The 21579-nt window shown below is 43.5% G+C and overlaps 1 protein-coding gene across 6 annotated transcripts in view; it reads left to right on the plus strand.

Annotated features, from left to right (window-relative positions):
* pisd (phosphatidylserine decarboxylase) overlaps positions 1-21579 on the plus strand; it is a 112474-nt gene that overhangs the window by 33240 nt on the left and 57655 nt on the right. The window contains exon 1 of one of the 6 annotated variants that reach the window (XM_060843799.1): positions 19252-19322. The exons of the other annotated variants lie outside the window; for them this stretch is intronic. The gene's annotated coding sequence lies outside the window, so the exon portion shown is untranslated. Of the gene's footprint in view, positions 1-19251; positions 19323-21579 lie in introns of those variants that run through there. 6 annotated transcript variants of the gene reach the window in all.

Consider the following 21579-nt stretch of genomic DNA (forward strand, 5'->3'; position numbering starts at 1 on the left):
AAAGTCAGAAGTCACACAACACGAGGTTATAGTCCCACAGGTTTATTTGTGGGATTTCAAATAAACCTGTGGGACTATAATCTGGTGCCGAGTGACTTCTGATTTTGTCAACTCCAGTTCAACACCGGCACCTCCACATCCTAGTTTTGTCAACCAGGGAAATGTTTCTCCATCTACCCTGTTAGATCCCCTTAATATCCTCCCATTACCACCTTAATTCCAGATGGTACAAACCTATTTTGTAAATTAATCCTCGAAACAACACAGATAGCTGGATTAATCTATGCTGTACTCCTTTCAAAGCTAAATCTGCCCAGACTATTGTCAGTAACTCGGTGTTGTCTGTTCAGGTGTACAAGTATCACACCCTGACCAGTCCTTCAGTTATAAATGGCAGCATTTCATTAGACATTTTGAAGCTCTGATATTTAATGATCTAGATCCCCAAGTCTAACCAAGTCCTCTGTTCTGTTGTTCTTGGGTGCAGAGTGTCACTGGCATTGTTTTCTTCAGTTCTGTTGCTTACTTTATTTGTGGTGAATCTCTATCCTTTATTCAACCTTAATTTCCTTTATTTGCTATCCTATTCCTCGACTGGAAACATATCTGTACTTTCCTTGTTTCATTTATATTACTATAGGTCGCCATACTATAGGAAGGATGTGGAGGCACTGGAACGGGTGCAGAGGAGGTTTACCAGGATGTTGCCTGGTATGGTAGGAAGATTGTATGAGAAAAGGCTGAGGCACTTGGGGCTGTTTTCATTGGAGAAAAGAAGGTTTAGGGGTGATTTGATAGAGGTGTACAAGATGGTTAGGGGTTTAGATAGGGGTGACAATGAGAACCTTTTTCCACGTATGGGGTCAGCTATTACAAGGGGGCATAGCTTTAAATTAAGGGGAGGTAGGTATAGGACAGATGTTAGGGGTAGATTCTTTACTCAACGGGTTGTGAGTTCATGGAATGCCCTGCCAGTAGCAGTGGTGGACTCTCCCTCTTTATGGGCATTTAAACGGACATTGGATAAGCATATGGAGGATAGTGGGCTAGTGTAGGTTAGGTAGGCTTGGATTGACGCAACATCGAGGGCTGAAGGGCCTGTACTGCGCTGTATTTTTCTATGTTCTGTGTTCTACTGTTGTCAATTTTTGGAAAATGTGCATAGCTCTTAGGCCCAGCTGTTTTATTAATATAATTATCAAGTTTCTTGATTTTGATGTTCCTTTACAGGTTTCTTTCTGTATTTACTCTTTATAGCTCTCCCCAGCCTATCTGTTTTGTCACCTTTTGCTGTTCTGTATGTTTGCTATTTATCAGAGTCTCTCCCTTTTCGTATGTTTTTCCTTTCTGTTATCCCTTACCTCATTAGATGTCCATGGCTACTTTTTTTATAGATTAGATTAGATTACTTACAGTGTGGAAACAGGCCCTTCGGCCCAACAAGTCCACACCGACCCGCCGAAGCGCAACCCACCCATACCCCTACATTTACCCCTTACCCAACACCATGGGCAATTTAGCATGGCCAATTCACCTGACCCGCACATCTTTGGACTGTGGGAGGAAACCGGAGCACCCGGAGGAAACCCACGCAGACACGGGGAGAATGTGCAAACTCCACACAGTCGCCTGAGTCGGGAAATGAACCCGGGTCTCAGGCGCTGTGAGGCAGCAGAGCCCGTAGATCTCTTGCACCTTAGATGTATAAGTTTGAGTAAAGTTTGAAATGGATGCTGCCACACTGGAACAAGCAGATAAGTTTAAAAATTTAATGCAAATGATTACAGAAGTTGGCAAATATGTCTATTTTTCGCTCATTCATGGGGTGAGGGTATTGCTGGCTAGGTCAGCATTCACTGCGCAGAGGGCAGATAAGAGTCAACCGACGTTGTTATGGGTCTGTAATCGTATGTATGCCAGACCAGGTAAGGATGGTAGTTTCCTACCCCAGAGCACATTTGTGGAGCCAGGTGGGGTTTTCCTGACAATTGGCAATGCTCATCATGAGATTCTTAATCCCAACATTTTATTAAATTCAAATTCTACATTTTCTGCGGCAAACTTCAAACCCAGGACCCTAGACATTATCTAGGTCTCTGAAATAGCAATCCAGCAATGTTATCACCACCAACAGGTACCACCACCACCACCACCACAACCCCCCGCGATATATGGGACAGAAGTTAGATGAGCGCTAAAGCAAAAGCAATTTTGTGAAAATGCAGGATGTGTTAACAACAATTTGTGACAAGGAAACAGCACAATATCTATCCACTTTCCTGTTTGTCTCAACAACTTGACAATCAACAAAAATGTGTGGAAGAAAGTAAAAGCCGTTTGAAATGTGGATGAATATTCTATAGACAATAAAACAAATTTGAACAGGTACTTGACATTGCAAGAGGGAAAAGAACTAGAAAAAGTGAAATATGGAAAAGGGAATGACAGTATTTTGGTAATTTTATAAGAGCTGTAAACCCACCGTAATGTTTTGGAGAGCTGAGTTGATTGAGCTTGATTGGGTGACGGTGTAGCAGAGCAGTTGGAGATGTGTTCACTTGTGAATGAGGATGACACCAGGCAGATGAGTGTGGCATTCCATGGCAACCAACTCCCTGGCAGAAGTAGCTCCAATTGAATCTATCTTTTGAACATTTTACTCATTAACAAAATCACTTAATGTGGGCAGGACTATCCCATCCAGTGACAAAAGCCTTAACTTAAGCCTCAAATTGTGGCAGCTGCTTTCTGTTTTTATCTTTCACCTTTTCATACGCAATATTAAATTAATTATATAATGATTGCTGTGAGGTAAATATTGCCATACTGGTAGACCATTAACTATATCCGGCTCATTATAGTGAATCTAAAATAACCTGCACTGTAGCCAGTTCAGGGACATTGCTGCAGAGCATGAGTTAGCTACCTTGCTGATGTGAGCTCGTTTGCTCTGTCAATCTGTATGAAAAGTTGAAACAATCTGTTATAACTGATCTGCCTTCAAAGCTTTGCGTTTCTGTACTGTGTCACTCTGCATTCACTGTACGAGGACCTGTACATAACTTCCATCACTTTACTAGAATCTTTAATATTTTTTAATTCTATCTATAAAGTCTCTTTTTATCTCCTCTCATAGAAGTTATTCCTCCACAATTACTAATTCTACACTTGCATTTCTCCAATTTTCTCTCTCTTACCAGTTTGTTGGTTAATTAGCTTTTAGTTCCTGACCATTGCGCAGCCATATCTCACTAATGGCTAGCATGTCGCACCGTCCAAGTTAAATTTGCAGCTGAAATTCATTCAATTTGTTTCTTCTGCTCCAATAATGTACTAGTTAATGAGTCCAGAATACTGCAGCAGCGCACAACCATCCACCGATGCATAGTTTGCATCCAGAGTAAAGCCCAATAGCTTGCCAAATTTCAAAATCTTTATCCTCCATTTTGAATTGCAGTGAAAAGTCCCTTTCTATTTTGACTCTACTTCAACTTTATTTTAACATTGGTAAAAATTTCCCTTTTTTGGTTTTCTGGGTGACACCTGGCCTTCACTGACTGTGTTTGTTTATTATTGGGAGGGAGAGCCTGTAATTTCCCAGAGGTGTTGGGTTTTTTTTAACTGCACCTGTCCTTCTGGTGGTGGTAAGTTGGAAATCTCGGCATACTGAGTGTAACAATAAAGGTAGAGTGATTTATGTCTGGGTCAAATTGCATACCACTTGGAGTAAAAATTGAAGATGTTCTATTGGAGTGCTATTCTTTTCCAGCTTAATAGTCCTTACATGGAAGGTGCTGCTGAATTGCTGCCGTGTATCCTAGGGAAGGCAGATACAACGGACATGGTACGCTTAGTTGATCTGAAAAGTTTTGGGTTTTTTTGGTTAAATATGAAGTTAGAAATCGAGTACTTTAAACATTGCCAGCATTGGGCATTACCAGTACAGGTGAATACTGAATACATCTCCCTTACTCTAACCAAAATCAACATAATTGTAAACACTGTCATGATGTACATCTCTTTGTTTACTTACACCAATAGTGTTTTATTTTTCTTTCTTTCCCCACTCTTCTTTGACCTCAAATTATGGAGCATTTGATGATATGAAGCCTCAGTAATAATGGAGGCAATACCTCCAAACTTATTTGTAAAGGACTTTAACCAGTAGAGAAAGGGGGTAGCATTTCATATCACCATGTATGTCTGTTGTTTGTTATACCTTGTGTAGTTGCCCTTGTACACCAAGTTTTAAAGTGTCTTGGTGGATGGCATCAGTAGCTACATTTTCTGATTTGATGTCAGTGCAATCTCACAACGAGTTCTGAGATATTGTACCACTTGCCTCTGTTAGACTGAAGTTAATAAACTTTCTGTCAGGCTATCCCTTTACATCAGAGCTGAAAATGTGTTGCTGGAAAAGCGCAGCAGGTCAGGTAGCATCCAAGGAACAGGAAATTCGACGTTTCGGGCATAAGCCCTTCATCAGGAATGAGGAAATGTCCTTCCTCATTCATGATGAAGGGCTTATGCCCGAAACGTCGAATTTCCTGCTCCTTGGATGCTGCCTGACCTGCTGCGCTTTTCCAGCAACACATTTTCAGCTCTGATCTCCAGCATCTGCAGACCTCACTTTCTCCTCGAAGATTTTAACTTACTGCGAATCCTCTTGCAAGGATGCCTTCCTTGAAGAAGCTCTCTTCCTCCCTCACAAGGATTTCAGTGAGTCCATCTCTCACTGCGCCCCCCCAGGTCATCTCCTCTGCACAGAAGCTCTTCAGCTACGTTCTCACAGATTTTCCTGATGAAGGGCTTATGCCCGAAACATCGAATTTCCTGCTCCTTGGATGCTGCCTGACCTGCTGCGCTTTTCCAGCAACACATTTTCAGCTCTGATCTCCAGCATCTGCAGACCTCACTTTCTCCTAACCCTTTACATCAGTTCTGATTATAGTACAATCCAGCAGGGTACTGTGTTATGGGAATTTTAGGCTATAATGTAAGGTGAAGCAATTTGTGCTTAACAAAATAGTCCCTACTTAGTGCCCCTGCCAGCTGTTTCCCTGTTTTTGCTATTTTTACAATCTTATTTTTGTACCTTTTACTTAATACTGTAGTTTTGGTTTAAAAATGGATCCTGTTTGTATTTGAAATTAACTGTGATTGGAGTTCATGACAGAAAATATCCAGCACCAACTGTGCAGTTTAACTTTCAGTAGCAACAATACAAAACGTGTACTATAATGCCATGCAAGACTGAACAACACAGTGTGGCACTGAAAAAGCACAGCAGGTCAGGCAGCATCCGAGGAGCAGGAGAGTCGATGTTTCAGGCAGAAGCTCTTCACTTGGAATGTTCCTGATGAAGGGCTTATGCCCGGAATGCCGAGACCCCTCCTCGAGTGCTACCTGTTCAGCTGTGCTTTTCCAGCACCACACTTTTCAACTCTGATCTCCAGCATCTCACTTTCTCCTGTACAGGACAATATTGTCCCAACATTGCAACACCCCCTCCCACTCTGCCAAGGACATGGAGGTCCTGGGCCTCCTTCACCGCTGCTCCCTCACCACCAGATGCCTGGAGGAAGAACGCCTCATCTTCCACCTCGGAACACTTCAACCCCAGGGCATCAATGTGGACTTCAACAGTTTCCTCATCTCCCCTTCCCCCACCTCACCCTAGTTCCAAACTTCCAGGTCAGCACTGTCCCCATGACTTGTTCCTTCTCCACCTATCCACTCCACCCTCTCCTCCATGACCTATCACCTTCATCCCCTCCCCCACTCACCTGTTGTACTCTATGCTACTTTCTCCCCACCCTCCTCTAGCTTATCTCTCCACGCTTTAGGCTCACTGCCTTTATTCCTGATGAAGGGCTTTTGCCTGAAACATCGATTTTGCTGCACTTTGGATGCTGCCTGAACTGCTGTGCTCTTCTTCCAGCACCACTAATCCAGAATACCATATAAATGTTCAGTACTGCCCATAAAGTGTTAATTTATCTTCATAATTCAACTATTCTCCCATTGAGGAAGTAGTGGGAAGATCTAATGCTACAATGCCCATTAAGGGAAATTTGTAAGCCAGGCACTAAGACCCATTCCCCTCCCCGCCCTTGTTTGTTGTCTTCCCCAGGAGTCGTTCCCTCTGAGACACCTTGGTCCACTCTTCCCCTGCAAGCCGAAGGTGTAACACCTGCCTATTTCCCTCCTCCCTCCTCGGTATCCAAGGGCCCAAACCCACCTTCCAAATGAAGCAGCACTTTACCTGCACTTCATACAATCCAGCCTCCTGCATTCGCTGCTCACAGTGTGGTCTCCTCTACTCTGGGAAATGAAGCACAGACTGGGTGGTCACTTCACAGAACATCTACGTTCTGCTCACGAACAAATACCCGAAGCTTCTGGTTGCCTGCTATACACCCCCACTCCCCCATTTCCTGTCCAACATCCCTGTCTCAGACTTGCTGGAGTGCTCCAGGGAAGCTCAGCACAAGCTGGAAGAACAGCACCTCATTTTCCAATTGGGAACCCTACCGCCCTCTGGACCTGATATAGAGTTCAATCATTTAAAGGCCTGAACTCTCCCATGTCCTAGCCCCACACAGTAGGCCTTGTAATCACATAGTCTGCAAATACACATTAACTAATTAAAATCTGATTGAAGATTTGTAGCTCGGGTATCCGTTGTTGTGGTTCTGCTCGCCGAGCTGGAAGTTTTTGCTGCAAACGTTTCGTTCCCTGGCTAGGGAACATCATCAGTGCTGTTGGAGCCTCGTGTGAAGCGCTGCTTTGATGTTTCTTCCTGTATTTAAATACCGGAAGAAACATCAAAGCAGCGCTTCACACGAGGCTCCAACAGCACTGATGATGTTCCCTAGCCAGGGAACGAAACGTTTGCAGCAAAAACTTCCAGCTCGGCGAGCAGAACCACAACATTAACTAATGTTAGCCACTAACAGTCTCCATTAACAGCTGTTCACCCTCCTAGCCAGATCCTCTCCTTTGTCTGTCCAACTGCTCTTCTCTTTCTTTGGGTTCAATCCCCACCTATCATTTACTCCTTACCCCCTCCTCCCGCCTTCTGCATATACAGAGGAACCTCGATTATCCGAACCAGATGGGCGGGCACTATTTCATTCCAATAACTGATTATTCGGTTAGTTGATTCAATGCCTCTCCTCTGGGGCTCGGACTTTTCTGAAGTCTCCGTTTTCCTCGCTCTGCCTGCCTTGCTCGCTCTCTCTGTCTCTCTCTGTCTCTGTCTCTCTGTCTCTGTCTCTGTCTCTCTCTCTCTCTCTCTCTCGGTTTGTTTCTGAACAGGAACACATATGTGTGTAAGGGACCTGCAGCATTGCTGAGGCCCCTCCAATCAGTCCAATGGGATTGAGCACTTTACCATGTCCTCTCCCTTTCAGGAGACAAGGCAGCATCGTGCGTGAGCCCTTGCCCCTGCCCTGGCTGATTTTTTTTTAATTTTACTTTTTACTTTTTTTTTCCCCCAGCTCCCACCCCCTCCCCAAAGCCCGGTCCAACCCCACCCCTATCCATCCCCCAATCCTGCCCTGTCCACCCTGACCCACATTCCACCCCATCCCCCTGCGCCCCCGCACCTGCCTGTCGTCGTCTTTCTCTGGGGCAGCCGGACTGGACACCAACAGTAAGACTGCTGCTGCATTTGTGGGGGGAGGTGAGTGTCCAAATAGTGTGCATGTCTACAACACGTAGCTTCACGCACGTTTTACCGCAATATTTTGACAAGTTCCACCTTTGCCCTGTACAGGAAGATATTGGAGAGATTATTGCGGGTAAGGGGGTTTAGGGTACACCCCTGTGTGAACCCCAAGGGAAAGTATGGAGAAGGAGAGAGAGAGAGAGGGCGGAAGGTAGTACTTGAAGATAGTACTTGGGCTCCCATTGATATCCTGGACTGCTCTTGGCAGCGTTTCAGTAAGCAGTGTTATTTTTAATCATTGTAAACAAAAGATGCAATTAGTGTTTTGGTAACTCCTCTTTGATGTAATGATTCTATTGAGACCTTCTCATAATTGATATTCGGATAATTGAGATTCCTCTGTAAACTGAAATTTTCTTAGCTACCATCAGTTATGAGGAAGGGTCACTGATTCTGAAATGTTAACTGACTTCTCTTCACAGATGCTGCCAGATTTACTGTGTTTTTCTAGCAACCTATGATTTGTTTCTGATTTACAGCATCCACAGTTCTTTTGGTTTTTACTAAGCAATTTCTCATCAAGTAGATTGCAGAAAGTCTAATGGAACCATTGAACCCAGAAAGATTCTCATAGTTTCTTTGAAATGAGTTGTCTGTTATAAGCAAAAACAGCAGTGTTGTGTCAGTAGCGCAGATTCTTAATGTTATAGATTTTATTTCACAGAATTGTAAATGCAAAAGTAAATACAGAAATTCTAAAACCTTAAGCTAAATGCAGGAACTACTTTATTTACAAAATAGTGTTCCAATTAATTTTGTCTGAACTGCTTTAAAATGTAGCTTGTTATGTGCACTAAAATGGTGTAGAAATGCAAGTCTTCTATAATTCTTCACTACTTGACGGTTGGTAGAACCTTTGTAATTGTACAATTAGTAGATTGTAACAATTTATAGCGTTTATCAGAATTCTCTCATGCGTCAGAGATTATCATTTTGTTCAGCCATTTTAGATTTCAACAAAGCAAGTTGAATCCATCCCTAATTAAAGTTACCAGTGCTTTTGTTTATATTTATTTCGAAACAGTAAATGACTACAAATAGATGTATGAAATAACACACACAAAATGGTTAATCCTCTGACCTTTATGCTAAACTATATTGATTCAGAATGTATGCAGCTGAGCCTTTTTGTGTGTGTAAACATGAAAAGCAAATTCACAGTTTATGCCCCATCCTTTGGTTAGACAGAGTGAAGCATTACTCTAGTCCAATATGCCATAATTCATGATACTCAAAGAGCACCTGCAAAAATTACTTAGCACAGAAGGAAGCCATTCAGTCCGTTCTGTCTATGTTGGCTCTTTACAAGGTGAATTAATCATCGTTCTTAATATCCTTTCCTCAAACCCTGCAAATCGTTTCTTCTCTACCAATGCTCTAACTTCCATGCTTCCCCTTTTTTATAGCATTATTAGTTTTCTTGCCACTTTTGTGTCCTATTTGCTTAAATATATATAAATATAACGTGACTCAGTGGGTTTTGTCTGTGCTTTTAGATTAGATTACTTACAGTGTGGAAACAGGCCCTTCGGCCCAACAAGTCCACACCGACCTGCCGAAGCGCAACCCACCCATACCCCCACATTTACCCCTTACCTAACACTACAGGCAATTTAGCTTAGCCAATTCACCTGACCCGCACATCTTTGGACTGTGGGAGGAAACCGGAGCACCCGGAGGAAACCCACGCAGGCACGGGGAGAACGTGCAAACTCCACACAGTCTGTCGCCTAAGTCGGGAATTGAACTCGGGTCTCAGGCGCTGTGAGGCAGCAGTGCTAACCACTGTGCCACCGTGCCGCCCACTAACAAATAGTGCAAGTTATTAGATTACTTACAGTGTGGAAACAGGCCCTTTGGCCCAACAAGTCCACACCGACCCGCCGAAGCACAACCCACCCATACCCCTACATTTACCCCTTACCTAACACTATGGGCAATTTAGCATGGCCAATTCATCTGACCCGCACATCTTTGGACTGTGGGAGGAAACCGGAGCACCCGGAGGAAACCCACGCAGGCACGGGGAGAATGTGCAAACTCCACACAGTCGCCTGAGGTGGGAATTGAACCCAGGTCTCTGGCGCTGTGAGGCAGCAGTGCTAACCACTGTGCCACCGTGCCACCCTAAAATGACAAACACAATTAACTTCCTTGATTAGATTAGATTCCCTACAGTGTGGAAACAGGCCCTTTGGCCCAACAAGTCCACACTGACCCATTTCCCTCTGACTAATGCACCTAACACTATGGGCAATTTAACATGGCCAATTCACCTGATCTACACATCTTTGTGACTGTGGGAGGAAACCGGAGTACTCGGAGGGAACCCACACAGACACAGGGCGAATGTGCAAACTCCACACAAACAGTCATCCGAGACTGGAATTGAACCTAGGACCCTGGTGCTGTGAGGCAGCAGTGCTAACCACGGGGCCACTGTGCCACCTGTTGCAGAATTTCATGGTGCAGTGCAATCTGCAACCATTGATAGCCCCTCTCTCATGTCCCATACTCCCAGGCTGTTCTATCATCACTCAACATTCTTTTAAAAATGTATGCTCCCATTTGTACTTTCACATTTATTTTCTAACTGGTGCAACAATGATGAAAGAGTATAAACCTTGACTGATATTCTTTCTTTCCCTCTACCCTCTCCTCCTCACTGCACCCACCATCCTTTCCCCTGCCACCTGTCCTTGTTGCCCTCTTTCACCCCATCCCAGTCACTCTCTACCCGAGACCCCCCTGCCCCTGTCACTCTCTTCGCCTCACCTCACCCATCTTGTTGTGCTTTTCTTCCTGCCTCACCGCCAACCTTGTGCCCTCTCCCTATCTCCATTTCCCCCTCCACCCTGGTTCGAGTCCCTGCCAATCTAGTTGCAGTGGCTTTCTTGTGCCCTGGCCAAGCCCTAGTTCTGCACTGGCCTTGATAGAGTCATGTTGAATGCATAGATTGGAGCCAAGTATCAATTGGTTTGAGACTATCAAAACCCATTTCATTGAATCACATTAGAGCTGTCCGAGCAAAAATGCTTTCATTTCCTCAGTTAGGCAAGTGTTCAAAGTCCGGTCCAGAGGTGAATGAATTAATACATCGCTCAGTTAAGTATTAAGTTTCCTGATAATTTATATCTCCAGTAGTGACCTTGAATTGATGGAAATGAAACTTTTCAATAATCTTTTTTTTAATCATTTACATCACAGCTTCCAGTATGTAAATACATTCCTACATTATCTCCTTTTTTAATCTGAATTTGGCAGAAATTAATTTATATAGAAAAACCGATGTTCATATAGATGAAGATCCCAATTTTGGGTGTTGGTCTTTGTTCCTATGAGAAGCTTGAACAGTTCATCTACTTCACCCACACCTTCCATCCTGACCTCAAATTCACCTGGATCGATCTGACACCTTCTTCCCCTTTCTGGACGTCTCTGCCTCCATCTCTGACATCCAACATCTATTTCAAACCTGAAGGCCCATACACTTACCTTGACTATATCTCACTCTCACTTGCTGTCGCTCGCGCTCAACTCTCTAAACCCCATCCTAAAAAACACGATCCTGTACTCCCAATTCCTCCACTCTGCTATATCTGCCCCCAAGGATGAGCAAATTCACTCCTGGACATCCCAGATATCCTCTACTTTGAGGACTGTAATTTCCCCTCCCCTGTGATTAAAAATGCGCTCAACCACATCTCCTCCATTTCCCACACCTCTGCCCTCAAACCGCATCCCCCACCACAACAAAATAGAGTCCCCAGGTCCTCCTATTCATCCCGCTAATCTCTGAATCCAGCTCATCGTGCTCTGCCATTTCTGCTACCTGCAGACTGACCCCACCACCAAAATGATATTTCCTTCCCCACTCCTATCCACTTTCTGCAGAGACCGTTCCCTCCATGACTCCCTCGTTAGGTCCACCCACTCCTCCAATCTCTGCTTTACCCCTGTGACCGCAGAAGGTATAACACCTACCCTCACACCTCCCCTTTTACCTCCGTCCAAGGCCCCAAAGAATTATTCCAAGTCCGGCAGAGATTCACCTGCATTTCCTCGAACCTTTATTGCAATGTTATTCTAAATGTAGTCTCCTCTACATCTGAGAGACTGAACTCGGAGACTGGTTCATGGGACTTACATGGTCTGTACACTTCAATCAACCCCACTTTCTGGGTGCCAGACATTTCAATTCCCCTTCCCACTCTCCTGGTGACATGTCCATCCTGGGCCACCTCCACTATCAAAATAAGGCCATGTACAAACTGGAGGAAGAACACGTCAACTTCTGCCTCAGAAGCTTACAACCATATGACCTTAACGTAGAATTCACCAGCTTTCAAATTTCCCCACCCCCACCTCATCCCAGGTCCAGCCCTCCCTCTCTGCCCAGCTCCCTGAACCTGACCAAGCCTGCTGACCCCCCCCAACCCCATCCCCTCCCTGTATTTATTTCTGAGCCCCCTTACCCGTTCCCAGTCTTGATGAAATGTTGACTCCCGTGCTCGTCTGCTGCTTGATCTGCTGTGCTTTTCACCTAACTCAACAATTTCAGGCATGCTGTAGTTAGCCTCAGGGGCTCTGAGTTTGGCACAGGAACTTTTTTTTTCTCCTGATCATTAAACATCCTAAGTCACCCCACAGGAGTGTAATCAAATAAAGTTTCACACCAGGCCACCTGGATATTAGTGAGAGTGGAGGTACTTTTTTTTTAAGGAGTGTCTGATGGAAGGAGAAGCTGGGAGCTAGGAACATAGAGAGGCTTAACGAGAGAATCTTGTTGTTCAGGGTCCAATAGGCCAGTAGTGAAGTGGTAAAAATCTAATTGTGCAAGAGGACTGATTTGGAGGAACTCTTGGATGTCAGCAGAAATTGGATAAAGCAGATAGGAAGAGCAAATTGATGGATTTGAAACTCAGGCTAAGAAGGCTGAACAGGCTGGGGCTATATTCCCTGGAACATCGGAGACTAAGGAATGACATTACAGAGATTGATAAAATCATGAGGGGCATGTCTAGGATGAAGAGCTAAGATCTTTTTTCGCAGGGTAGCAGAGTCCAAAATGAGAGGGCATAGTGTTAAGGTGAGAGGGGAAAGATTTAAAAGGAATCTAAAGATGGGGGCAATGTTTTCATCCAAAGAGTGGTACGTGTATGAAATGAGCTGCCAGAGGAAGTGATGGAGGCTGGTCCAGTTACAACTTTTATAAGGTATCTGGATGGGTATATGAAAAGGAAGGGTTTAAAGGGATTTAGACCAAATGCTGGCAATGGAACTAGATTAAGTTAGGCTATCTGGTCAGCATGGGCGAGTTAGGCCGAAGGGTCTGTTTCCGTGCTATACTGTTCAGTGATTCTGGTAAGTTTAAGTTCTAGGTATTGCTGGGCCATGTTGTTTGAAGATGCCACCTTCTGAAACTTCTCCCTCACCTGTGGGGTGGTGACCCTTAGGTTCAGTTCACCACCAATCACCCCCTAACCAGAGAGCAGTCTATGGATCTCTGGCAATTCTCATTTCACTTCATGCAGTGTAGGGCAATAAGCACGGGCGACATTCATGTGCTGTATCTTTTTTTTAACAACTTCAATATAGAGGTTTATAAAATCATGAGGGGCATGATTTGGAGATGCTGGTGTTGGACTGGGGTAAATAAGTTAAAAAATCACACATCAGGTTATAGTCTAACAGGTCTAATTGGAAGCATTAGCTTTTGGAGCGCTGCTCCTTCATCAGGTGATTGTGGAAGAGATAATTGTCAGACACAGAATTTATAGCAAAAGTTTACAGTGTGATGTAACTGAAATTATACATTGAAAAAAAAATACCTTGATTGTTTGTTGAGTCTTTCATCTGTTCCAATACCATGTTTCACATGTAAATCACACAACTTTTTTTTTGAGAAGTTACATTCTTAGGTTAACTATAACAATTGGTGTTAGCCAGATAATAAGTTGAAGGTGTTAGCCCCCCGTGTTTTCTGTCTGTGCCTGGGGTGGGAGAGTCCAGAACCACAGGGCATAGGTTCAGGGTGAGAGGGTAAAGATATAAAAGGGACCTAAGGGGCAACTTTTTCACACACAGGATGGTACGTGTATGGAATGAGCTGCCAGAGGAAGTGGTGGAGGCTGGTACAAATACAGCATTTAAAAGGCATCTGGGTGGGTATATGAATAGGAAGGGTTTAGAGGAATATGGGCCAAGTGCTGGCAAATGGGACTAGATTAGGTGTGATATCTGGTTGGCATGGGCGAGTTGGTCTGAAGGGTTTGTTTCCGTGCTGCATATGTCGATGACTGTAAGTGAGGAGGCAGAGGGAGTGTGTTCCCGACCAGGGTTAGCACTTTGAGAGCAAGTGGAAATATTACAAGAGCATTATCAGTAAGTAGTGACAAATCTTAGTGTGGAATCTCCCAAGAGGTGATTGTATAAAGTATAAATGATGGCTAAAGCTATTTAAAATATTAGACTTTTAATGGATTTGATAGGGTAAATGCAGAAAAGGTATTTCTCCAATGGTCAAGGAGACACAAACTAGAGCTAGAAAAGGGGACAAGCTTTTCTCACATTGTGAAAATCTGTATTGTATCAAAGTACAACTACATTAAGGAGAAAAAGGTAACTAGGGAGAAATAGGACTCCTTACTTGGCAAAACCGCCAATGTGTGGAAATGCAGGAGATGGGGGAGATACTAAACGAGTGTTTTGTTTGTGTTTACTGTGGCAAAAGATATGGAAGATACAGAATGTGGGGAAATAAATAGCAACATCTTGAAAAATGTCCATATTACAGAGCAAGAGGTGCTGGATGTCCTAAAATACATTAAGGTGGGATAAATCCCTGGACCTGATCAGGTGTCTTACCTCTGGGAAGCTCGGCAGTGATTGCTTGGCCCCTTGCTAACCTATTTGTATAGGTAGTTCTGAAAGGAGGTGTATTTTGGCAGTGCGATCTGCCTGTAACATTGCTGAAGAATTAGAGGAGTATAATTTGGAGAACACTTACCTCAGTTGGCAATAGCATGATGCTGGTGATGCTTCATTCTGCGCACAGGCCGGTGTGCATGCTAAAAGTTCTGCACACGCACCAGTGTTCATTCTTTTCTGCAAAAGAGCCGCACATGTGATGTCTGAGCCGGTCTTCATGCTGTTCTGTGCACGTGCTGACGTCAGTGTGCCATTTTGTGTTAGCACAATATCAGCACCAAAACCAGTGTCTTTTTGCACATGTGCGATGTGAACTCTGGTGTACGGGCTGTCCTGCATATGTGCTGATATCTGCTGCCAACAGAGCAGCTTTCTGTGAGAGGTGCTGTATAGAGAGCAGTTTTCTTGCATTTTTTAAAAATGTACTGTTAAATTTACTTTTTGTTAACAAGTATGATTTCAACCTTCATTCAGGCTGTGGTATACTTTGCATTAGATGTTTGGTGATTTTGTTTTGAGTGATCGTTTTTTTCTTGCTGATATGCCCCAACCCCACTTTTCCCATCAGCATCATTATTTTCAATTGAGCGAGGTTTTGCTATAACGCACTTCTGGCGTTTATAGAACTACCTGTATCATCAATAACTACAGGTGAGGTGGTGGAAGACTAGGGGTTGGCTAACGCACCACTATTTAAGAAAGATAGTAAAGAAAAGCCAGGCAACTATAGATTGGTGAGCCTGACATCGGTGCTGGGCAAATTGTTGGAGTGAATCTTGAGGGACAGGATTTACATGTATTTGGAAAGACAGGGACTGAGTAGGGATCGTCACTATGGTTTAGTGTGTGGGAAGTCATGTCTCACTAAATTGAGATTTTTAAATGCTGTATTTGAAGAAGTGAAAAAGAGGATGGATGAGGACAGAGTAGTGGACATGATCTATATGGACTTCAGTAAGGCATTTGACAAGGTTCCACATAGGAGACTGGTTAGCAAGGTTAGATCTCATGGAATACAGGGAGAACTAGCCATTTGCATATAGAACTGGCTCAAAGGTAGAAGACAGAGGTTGGTGGTGGAGGGGTGTTTTTCAGACTGGAGGCCTGTGATCAGTGGAGTGCCACAAGGATCGGTGCTGGGTCCACTACTTTTTATCATTTTATATAAATGATTTGGATATGAGCATAAGAGGTATAGTTAATAAGTTTGCAGATGACATCAAAATTGGAGATGTAGTGGACAGCAAAGAAGGTTACCTCAGAGTGTTATTTAGATGAATGTGAGGTGCTGAGTTTTGGAAAGGCAAGTCAGGGCAGACTTAAATATTTAATAGTGAGGTTCTGTGGAGTGTTGCTGAACAAAGAGACCTTGAAGGTCCGTAGTTCCTTGAAAGCAGAGTTGTCCGTAGATAGGATAGTGAAGAAGGCGATTGGTAGCTTGCCTTTATTGATCAGTGCATTAAGTATAGGAGTTGGGAGATCATGTTGTGGCTGTACAGGACATTGGTTAGGCCACTGTTGGAATATTGTGTGCAATTCTGGTCTCCCTGCTATAGGAAGGATGTTGTGAAACTTGAAAGAGTTCAGAAAGGATTTACAAAGATGTTGCCAGAGTTAGAGGGTTTCAGCTGTAAGGAGAGCTGAATAGATTGGACCTATTTTCCCTGGAGTGTTGGAGGCTGAGGGGTGATCTTGTAGAGGTTTTTAAAATTATGAGGGGCATGGATAGGGTAAATAGACAAAGTCTTTTCCCTGGGTTGAGGAAGTCCAGAACTGGAAGGTATAGGTTTAGGGTGAGAAGGAACCTGAGGGGCAACATTTTCACACAGAGTGGTGCATGTATGGAATGAGCTGCCAGAGGAAGTGGAGGCTGGTATAATTGTACCATTTAAAAGTTATCTAGATGGGTATATGAATAGGAAGGGTTTAGAGGGATATGGGCCAAATGCTTGCACATGGACTGGATTGATTTAGGATATCTAATCAGCATGGATGAGTTGGACCAAAGGGTCTGTTTCCCTGCTGTACATCTCTGACTCTATGGCTGCATGAAGATGGAAGAGAGAAAGGAGAAAACAAAATTCACTTTGTGAAATAATGACTTCTTGGTCCAAAAGGTTGAGATGTAGAAGTCTGCTGATTACTGAAGATACAACCAAGAGGTGGCAGAATGGTGGCTCAGTTGTTAGCACTACTGCCTCACAGTGTCAGGGACCTGGGTTCAATTCTACCCTTGAATGACCGACTGTGCAAACTCATTGGCTGCATGGGTTTCCTCCAGGTGCTCCAGTTTCCTCCCACAGTACATAGATGTGCAGGTTAGATTGGCCATGTTAAATTGCCCGCAGAGTCTAAGTTGATTGGTGTACGTGGAAATGTGTGGATAGAGATAGGAGCTGGGTCTGGGTGGGATGCTGTATGGAGGGTCGATGTGGACTCAATGGACTGAATGGTGTTTTTTCATACTGTTGGGGCCCTGTGAAGAGGACCTATGGAATTGCATTGTTTGGTTTACAAAGGTCTCTGCTTTTCAACATTTGTTTTACACATATTTTCAATCTGACATGAATGAAATATGGAACCTTAAATGTGTGATAGGTGAATAGGAGCAGGAGTAGGATATTCTGCCCTGTGAACCTGTTCCACCATTCATTTCGATCATGTCTGATATGTAGCCAGACTTCATGTATCTGCCTTTGGCCTATATTCCTTAATACATTAACAAAAACTAATCTATATTAGATTTAAAATTAACAACAAATCGAGCATCCATGCTGTTTCTGGAAGAGAGTTCCAAACTTCTTCTACCCTTTGTCAATAGATCTTTAATACAGTTCTCCACTCTCATTCAGTTGCTTCTTAACAACTTTGTATGAGTAAAGCTGTTGTGTCAGTTGCTTGGGATAATGCCTCATCACATCCTGTCACCAGATACAATCTCATTGTGGGATGTTGACATTGTAAATGCTGAGCTGTCCGATTTTCTGTTTCTGTCATTTAGTGCTCCCGGATATTTCTGTGTTGTAAATTAAAAACTGAGTTCATGTGTTTTTTTTTAATGTAAATCTTTACTTTTCAAACTACCGATATGTCCCTTGGTTGCTAGTGTTCTATTCCAAGCCTGCTGCTGTTCTGAGTGTGAAAATTTCTATTCATTAGAACACAAAAGTGCTGCAGTGAAAATCCATATGCACAGAGCACTATTACAATGCAAGAAAAGAGAATGTGTTAAAGAGCAAATAGGGATGGCACCTCATAGTATTTCATGGTGTTCGCCTGGACTTAAGTATTCTAATGAAACTTTTGGGATGTGGCATTAATTAATGCATAAAAGTTCAGACCTCATTTACCGTAAGATACATTTAATTCTAGACCTCTTGGAATATGTCCAAGGAATTTGTGTCTGATGTTGAGTTACAGTATAAAAAAGCCACTCAGCCCAGCATGCCTGTGGCCACCTCTTTGAAAGAACAGTACAAATATTTCCACTTGCTTGTTCTTTCATCCTGCCTATTTGTTCATTTTTAAAGATATATCCAATTTTCTTCAGTGGGAGCAGGTGGAAGGAAAGTTGTTTCATTAGAGACAGCGCACAAACCTCAAATACCACATCAAGCAGCCCTGCCTGGCATGTGGTAGGGTCTACAAGGTTGCATTGTTCTTGTCAGCCATCTCCTAACCCATTTAGCAGCAAGTCATCCTCAATCCAGGCAGGCTGACTGTTTGTTTGAAAGGTCACACCGCAATGATTCCCTAAGATTCCTTAGCATATTCCAAACCCACAACTACTTCTGACTAGTTGTGGGTACGTAGGGGAACCTGCAGGCAGCGCATTTCAATGTGCCATTCACCATCCAGACTTGGAAAAATATTGCATTCCTTCCTGGAATTCCCCCTCTAAAAGCAGATGTACCTACACCAAATGGACTGCCACAGATTAAAGAGACAGCTCAACCCACCTTCTCAAGTTCTGATGAAGGGCTTTTGCCCAAAACGCTGATTTTCCTGCTCCTCGGATGCTGCCTGACCTGTTGTGCTTTTCCAGCACCACTCTAATCTACACTCTGATTTCCAGAATCTGCAGTCCTTTTGCCTACCACCTTCTCAAGGGCAAGTAGAGACGGGTAATACGTTGCTGACCCAGCCCATGTCCCTGAGTTAATAAAAAGATGCTTTGCTTGCTGAAAGATTAATAACCGAGTGAGTGTGCACATTTCACGGGTCTTATTAAGTTATGTGACCTGTAGGAAGGTGGCATTTTTATGTGGTTGCTTTTGTAACTGTCACAGTTAGGTAAGTGTTTTTAGGGATGGGAATTGACCAGAATTCTTCATAGGAAGAGTAGCCAATTGATCTACAAGTGAAACTTATGACCTTCAAGGAGCAACTTTGAAAAGAAAATGGAAATGTTAAGCTTGAATTTGTCTTCTATTTAGTAGATGTAGGATAATAGTTTGGGTGCAAGATCCGGGGTGATTTTTTTGCTTGCTATCTTGGCATTTCCTGGGCAAAACCGCGATAACTGAGATGAGAAGAGGGGCAGTCTGCATGAAAGTAGGAGGAGAGCGCTCTCTTCCTCTGTCTGACACACACAGCAAGCGGCTGAGGGCTGTTCAGTCTCTCTGGTGTTTAGTGCTACACTGGAAACGGCGGAGCGTGGGTGAGTCTGACTGCCGGCATCGGTCATCCCTTTGGAAAATAAGAGAGCCGCAGGGTTGGCGGTAGCGAGGGTGGGGGTGCAGCTAAGGAAGCCCTTTTAATAAAGACAGAGAAAGAAAGAGCTTAGTGTTATCCGGGGGGGGAACTATTCCCTCCGCCCCTTTCCTCTCAACATTTCTGACAGAACAAATTAGACCAAATGTCTTCAGAAACGCCGCAGGCTTTTTTTTGCTGGAAGGAAAATTAAAATTGAACTGAGGTGTAAGCACTTTGAAATACCTTTGTTTAAAAAAAAATAAAACAGCTACATTCAAAATGGTGACATTGGAAATGCTGATTCTCGTCAGCTATTGTGTGCACTGAACAAAGGGGCTGTTTAATAGTTTATACTTGAGACGGGGTTTGGGGAAGGGGGAATGATTAGTCAAAAACGGAATATTTATTAGGTAATCGCCTGAAATCACACGGTTTATTAAACGATGGCGCGATGATAACGTGAAAATGAACACTTTGAAAAAACGAGTAATTCAAAGTAGGTTCCTGAGCGCACTCTGTCGTGTCCGTTGGGTTGTGTAGCCGCCTGCATTCTACCAGAGACTGGTTTGAATGAGGAAGGCTGGCCATTTGGTTTCGCCCTTACAGAATACCGGCTCTAGGGCCCCCCGTTGGAGCATCCGGCTGCTTTCTTGCACTAACCTCACTGTCTGTCACCCTCGGGAATTTACTGTTCCCAGTGCTGACCCTTTTGCCCTACGTTTGAGCCATGTTTGAGAATATTGTCCCCTCCCCCATGTGCATTTTTAAGTGTGTAGCAGCTGTTAATCTCAGGTTTCCCTTTCCAAAGCATTCATTCTCTGCTGTCTCAGACTATACAGGGACTAGAAAAATGCCCCTTTTTGATATCTCCAGGATAGCAAAGTCATGCTCTGCAAAATTACCATAACTATGCACTGAATATTCTTTGTTCCCTGATATATCTCAGGCTATCACAGTTCTTGCAGGGTTCAGACAATAACTACCATGTACAAACGTTAATAACAAAACGTTTGTTTAGATTACAACTATTGTTGAGATGCAACAGACAATTTTGACAATATTTTCCTGTCATTTATTCACTTGTTCATCTTAAATAAATGTACTTACCTTTACTAGGTTTATAATGAGGCCTGATATTGTGATGCATCATTACTTATGAAGACTGGAAAAAAGAGATTGCAGGGGCACATGAGATAATTCCAGTAACCAAAATAATTAATGAGAAATGCAAAATGTGACCATTCCCAGTGAAAAAAGATGCTGTCAAAAGCCAAGGGATGTTGGATTCTCTTTTAAAAGTGGTAATACCCTAAAGCTGAAATGAAAGATTGAAGCAATCCAAAATCCAGTGTTCATGAGCAAAAGCTCGTTGGTGTACCCTAGAACTATGGGAAGCTAGGGAAGTGATTGCTGGCCCCTTGTTGAGATGTTGGTATCATCAAGAGTCACAGGAGAGGTGCCGGAAGACTGGAAGTTGGCTAACATGCCACTGTTTAAGAAAGGTGGTAAGGACAAGCCAGGAAACTATAGATCAGTGAGCAAGTTGATGGAGGGAATCCTGAGGGACAGGATGCACATGTATTTGGAAAGGCAAGGACTGATTAGGGATAGTCAGGAGGCTTTGTGCGTGGGAAATCATGTCTCACAAACTTGATTGAGTTTTTTGAAGAAACAAAGAGGATTGATATGGGCAGAGCGGTAAATGTGATCTTTATGGACTTCAGTAAGGCATTCAACAAGGTTCCCCATGAGAGACTGGTTAGCAAGATTAGATCTCATGGAATGCAGGGAGAGCCAGCGATTTGCATACAGAAGTGCCTCGAAGGTGGAAGACAGAAGATGGCGGTGAAGGGTTGTTTTTCAGACTGGAAGCCTGTGACCAGTGGAGTACCTCAAGGATCGGTGCTGGGTCCACTACTTTTCATCATTTATATAAATGATTTGGATGTGAGCACAAGAGGTATAGTTAGTAAGTTTGCAGATGAGCCAAAATTAGAGGTGTAGTGGACAGTGAAGGAGGTTTACCTCAGAGTACAACGGGATCTTGATCAGATGGGCTAATGGGCTGAGGAGTGTCAGATGGAGTTTAATTTAGATAAATGTGAGGTGCTGCATTTTGGAAAAGCAAATCAGAGCAGGACATATACGCTTTATGGTAAGGTCCTGGGGAGTGTTGCTGAACAAAGAGACGTTGGCATGCATGTTCATAGTTCCTTGAAAGT

This window comes from Hemiscyllium ocellatum, chromosome 24, assembly GCF_020745735.1.
Source record: "Hemiscyllium ocellatum isolate sHemOce1 chromosome 24, sHemOce1.pat.X.cur, whole genome shotgun sequence".
Lineage (NCBI taxonomy): Eukaryota > Metazoa > Chordata > Chondrichthyes > Orectolobiformes > Hemiscylliidae > Hemiscyllium > Hemiscyllium ocellatum.